The following is a 5,983-nucleotide window of genomic DNA, read 5'->3' as shown; positions in this document are numbered from 1 at the left end:
ACATACACAACAGCCAAAATTTTTAAAAAATTAACATGGGGGTTAGTAAAGTTGAATAAATTAATACAAATGACAAAAAGATGTAAAATATGAAAGAAAAGAAAAGAGACATGGAAAGTTAGCCCTAAAGGTCCAACATCTGACTAATGGGAGTTTCAGAAATGAGAAAAGAGAAAATGGACAGAAAAAAATCATTGAGCCTTTTCTAGGACTCCACATTGAAACGGTGGACCCAAATAGCCAGCACAACAACAGGAAATTATCTACACTGCTGTGGGCAACAGACATAATGGAATTTATCCCTAGAAGCTTTCAGAGGAGAGGAAAAAAGTTTGTCATACAACTGCTCAACATTGGATGCAGAAGATGGGGAAGCAGTGTCTTCTAAATCCTGAGAAAAATAAATTCAACCTAGAACTTAGCTCTCTGATAACTCATTCCAATGTGAGGCAAAATTGATTTCAGACATGCTAGGACTCAGAATCTCTACTTTCTATTCATTGTCGGAGGAGGCGAGTGGAGTTTATGCTCTGGAAAGATGAAGGCATAAACCAAGAAAGAGAGAGAACTTGGGATCCTGGAAAGAGTGATGTTCCAAGAAATGGGTGAAGAGATGTTTCAGAGAGACAGAAGAGCCTGGGGATGACCTGGAGCAGGAGGACAGAGTTTCCAGGGAGAGAAGGTTTTGGAAAAAAGGGGGAATACCTAGAATAGAGAAGGCAGGTCACTAGGGCAAGATAAAAGACAGATGCATGGCAGATCTGATGGAGCATTGGAAACAAAATAAGTCATACTCACATAGTCATACTTATATGATTTAATTTAAAATAGTGATCCATCATAACAGATACTAGATACCATCAAAAACAGATAAATCAGGAACTGGCCAGATAAGCACATCACATAGCAATGTGAAGGCCGTTGCTAGAAGCAATAGCTCGGAGTTCAAAGTGATTACCTCCAGGTATTAGAACTCGAGTGTAGGGGAGGGGGCAAGGACTGCTTGATTTATTACCAGCCTTTGGGCACTATTTGATTTTTAACTCTATGTATCTATGACTTTGATAAAAAATTAAAACTAAAGGAAAACAAGCACACTGTGGTAAATGCTACAGGCCTGGTGTGAGGCAGAAGATGCTCTGAGTCTTGAGTGGTATATCAGATGGAAACCTTCCTGGAAGAGGTTGGTTACACTTACGGGAGGCCAGACTTGAACCCACCTGTTTCATTCATTTGTTCACTCATCTGCCATGCTCCACACACTGTTCTAAGTCCTGGACCAGTAGTAGTGAATAAAGGAACCTGGAGAGTTCATGCCAGTGTAGTGAAAAGTATAAGTGAACTACTACACTCATGTGTTCTCTTATATCTCACATAGCATGTTAAATAATGCTGTATTGATATGGGCAATCAATCCTGCTTAGATGAGTTAATGAATGGATGAACAATATAACCTGTGGAATCCACAGCCATGTGAGTAGAAAAGTAGTCATGAGGACAAAGAGCATTTTTTTTTAATTTAAAGTATAAAGTAATTTCTACTCTCATCAAATTGCAACAAGTTTAGAGAAAATTTAGAAATCCAACATCCCAGACAGAAGATTCCTGGATCGTCTCTTAGCTCAGTAACTGAATAGCCTTGGTTTTAACTTTATTTCTCAATATTACAAAAGTCTCATTTGTAAAATGGGACTAGTGATAATACCTCATCACAATGTCATAGGAACCAATGGAGCTTTGTAAACTGTAGAACTGTATTAACAACTTACTTTATCCTGGGAATTATGTAGACTTTGCCTATTACTTTTAGAATGAATGGGAACTTAAAACCTTGGAGTTTATGAGATCCTTCTTCTCACTTGATATAAGAGGAAACAGGCCCAGAGCGGGACAGTGGGCTGCCCACGGTCACATAGCCAGTGTTGTGTCAGGCAATCATGTTTCCTGCTCCTTCCTATAAGATAGTCCTATTGTCCCTATTGGGTTCAGAGATTTCAATTCAGAGTCTTTTAGAAGTCTGTACTGTAAAAGTGAAATTCTGTCATTTAAAAGTGAAAAAAGAACTAATCAAGCATGAAAGAATTCAAGATTTTGCATATCAGAAAGTCCTGAGGCCCTAATGAGCTAGGATAGCTCTTGAATCCAACAGAATGTTCTGTCTTATTATGTGATGTGTCCATCTCTTATTTTAAGAGCAGAGTTGATGGCCACTGTGACTGCTTGGTGAATTTATATAGCATGGTGAGCCTGCTACTCTGCTTTCAGTTCTGTCTTATTATGTGATGTGTCCATCTCTTATTTTTTAAGAGCAGAGCTGATGGCCACTGTGACTGCTTGGTGAATTAATATAGCATGGTGAGCCTGCTACTCTGCTTTCGGGAGACTATGCACGTGGGTATGTAATACCATGCTGCCTTCTGGAAGCACTCAGGAAGAAGTTATAGAAAGGGGATTGCATCGTATAAAGGCTTTGGAAATCCCATTCAAAGCCATGAGTGAATTTATGTTATAGTAGAAAATAAAGCTCTTATTCATTGTGTACTGCTTTTATGCAAGGCATTTTGCTAAATCTTACACAATAGCTCACTCAATCCCTTGAACAACCATTTTTAAAAAGAGAAGGCTAAGGCTCAGAAAGGTTAGGTGACCTTCCCAAGGAAGCCAGAGAGTAAATAAGTTGCAAGGGTGAGATTTGAACCCAGGTAATGTAGTTCTAAGGTCCGTGTGTTTATCCTTAGACCATGTGGCAGAGAAGAAAGCTTGTTGCTAATGCACATGACCTAGAGTTTGATAATGTAGCTGGAAGAATAACTAAGGGCATTGGGATATTGATGGTTTAATCTACTAAGGGCTGAAAAATTGTAGGGCAGACATGACTTTACTTAAAAAGGTGCTGGTTAGATTTTACCTTCAATTAGATGGCATCATACATCTTTAAGAGAAAATCCTCAGTTAATAAGAAAAATGTATATTAATCAAAGGCTTGGGGTAAAGGTGGAGAAGGGCCTGAGAGGTCCACCTTTCTCCATGGAAAACCTGGTCATGGCTGCTGTGTTACTTGCAGGAATAATGTGCAAAACATCCACAGACTTAGAATCCCACCAGGATTAGGAATGGTGGCTCAAATCTCCACTGGCTCCCTTGAAACCACACTACAGAAACCCACAATCTAAAAAAAACAAAACCAGACCACAAGCTAAGTGTGCCTGCTAGCTTAGAGCCTTCACAATGAGCTTACCAGAGCCCCACCCCTCCCCAATGTTTCTCTACATTTTAATTTTATATTTACAGTTATATTTAATATAATTTTATATACTGTATAATATGTAACATATGTTCTGTATAACACACATATACTATTCCTATTATTTTATATTTATTTTCATATATAGATACCTAGGAGGCACCTGGGAACCACAGCAATCTGCTTGTAGAGCATCCAGTTGGAATCGACAAAGACCATAAGCCCAGGTAGCCTGTTCTCAGGGTATTTAGAAACAAAGGCCATCATCAGAGGCCCACCCTGGGTGACTTAAAAAAACTTGGATCCTTTATCCAAGTCACTTAAATAAATGATCACGTGCTTACCACAAGTGCCGGGCACTGTGCCAGGCACAGCGAGCCACTCAGAGATGCTTTGGCTCTGAGTTTCTTATAGTGGATTCAAGGGAAAGAAATTTCCGTGATGGCTCTTTCCAATGTGTCTTCTTGAAGCTGCCCACATTGGTAAGATCTGCACCCATTCCGGTTGTAGGTAGTAGCTGAGACTGTGGTGTTGGGGTCGCAAGCTGGAATCTATGAACTCCAAGGGCCAGAAGATGCGCCGGGGCCCTGTAGGTTTTCTATAGTAGGCATGTTCAGAATTTCCTACTTTCATTTTGTTGCTAACTTTTAAAACGCTTAATGGAAGTGAATTCCGGGTCATCTAATAAGCACTTTAAAACTAAATCCACTCCATGAGTGAGGTGCCTGTGTCCATATTTATAATCTTTTTTGTCACTGAGGAGCATATAATTGTCCTGAGCTATTGAGACAAGAACAGTGGGATCTGGTAAAGAAGGGTCCTCACCAGGTGAAGCACGGTGACAGCACCCAGTGACGTCACCCGTGCTGACTGTGCCAGTCAGTGAGTCGTTCTGTGGCCTGGGAACATGGGAATGTCAACATGAAAGCAAAACAGTGCTCCCCAAATCCTGCCAAACAACAGCAGCCATTTAGCTGTAGCAAACAATGCCAGTAGTTGTGCTAAAATTTTAATTGTGTTGGTTTTGTGGTTTATTTTTAATTTGTCAACTTGTTTTTATAGTTCAATGATAAGGACTATAAATATAAATATGGGTTAAATATGGAGTTTTGTATTTGGAAGTAAAATTACTATAGAAATAATTTAAGCCAGCAATGGGGATCCACATAACATTTTCCAAGTAGCTCAAACTTACACACACCCAGGTAGCAGAAAAGGGGGTGTTTCATCAACCCCGTGGCTCATTCGCAGAAGCACAGGGAAGGAGAGAGGAAAACTGTCCTGTGTGATGTCCAGAAGCCTGATTTTCCTGGGGCAATGATTTCAAAATTATTGTTGTAACTTATATAATAATGAAAACAAAACTGAATAACCCCTCATACATTTTTTAGTTGACATTTAAATTTTTCATTGTCAGTCACAATAGTCATAAAAGATATATGTTCCAATGTGCTGTAAATACTGGCATTTAAAAAACAGTTACAGAATTCTTTGAAATATATATAATGAAGTCTAAATACCACGAGAGTTGAAAATGACCATTATTCACTTAAAAGATGGGAACCACTTTTGTTGAACTCTCAGAACATTTAAATAATTCCTTTTTCTTCCTGAACACCCATTTCCATTCTGCTTTTCCCACAGAATTGTATTCTAACGTTATATCTTTATGCTCGAAAATAGTAACTCTCACCACCCTGCCGCCTGCCACATATTTGTGCATAGAAATTTAAAAAGCAAACTTTGGCTTATAAACAATGGAAATTTGTTTCTCACAGAAATTCAAATTTTAAACTGTTTATATTTTCAGTGACCATAGGACACTAAGCATTCCTTTTTTATCCAGATTGAGTTATTGCTACAATTATTACTTGTTTGCAACTGATCAAAACAACATACATATATTTCAAATGTTGATATATAGTGATTGCACATGCAAGTAAAATGTCATTGGGAATGCCTCTCTTACAGAGATGGATTCATCGTAGGTGAACGGTGCTGACTGCTAGAGGAACACAGGGTTCTGCTTCAATTCTCTTCCTAGTTCTCACTCACATGTGTGTAAGCTCCACCAGCTCTGGTCCCAGAAATAAATAGCAGGCATTTGTTACAGTAATGGCACTCAGTTCTTTGAACTCCTTCCAAGGGATATTTCAAAAATCACATACTAATCCATCTTCAAAAATTATTTTTATTAATCTGTCAGCTGACTAACAATTAGGTCCTCCTTCAATTATATTAAAAGCCAAAAAAAAAGGGGGAGGGAGGGGGGACCGTCTGCTTTACAAAAAGATTTGTTATTCAGTCACCAGAATCATTTAGTTTCTTAATTTGGGGGAAAATATAACCAAACGAACTCTAAGATTTGGCAAATTGTAATTAAGTACATAAAATCTATCCCTTCGGCATTTTATATCACCCTATATTGCCAGAAAGATTTAGGAAATTCTAATAACTTCATTTCAATATGCCTTCCTCATAGAATGTTTTCGATAAATGCTTTCACCTTATCAAGGGCTTTCAATCTATTTTATCCAAGACATCATAGCAACCATTTAGCACATCTAATGCATGGAAAATGAACTGACAAAATCAGTCCTCAGATTTATCCAATCAATTGGCCTTCTGTTAGAAAGAATCGTCTTCTTTTTTCAATTCAACTGAGTATGTTGAGATGTGTCTCCAGGAGGACATCTCACTTCTCAGGGAGCAATGGGAGGAAGCTGCCAGGTTTTTGCA

The sequence above is a fragment of the Myotis brandtii genome, unplaced genomic scaffold, assembly GCF_000412655.1.
Source record: "Myotis brandtii unplaced genomic scaffold, ASM41265v1 scaffold69, whole genome shotgun sequence".
Taxonomy (NCBI): domain Eukaryota; kingdom Metazoa; phylum Chordata; class Mammalia; order Chiroptera; family Vespertilionidae; genus Myotis; species Myotis brandtii.
The sequence above is the reverse complement of the archived record's forward strand: the minus strand, read 5'-3'. Positions refer to the sequence as shown.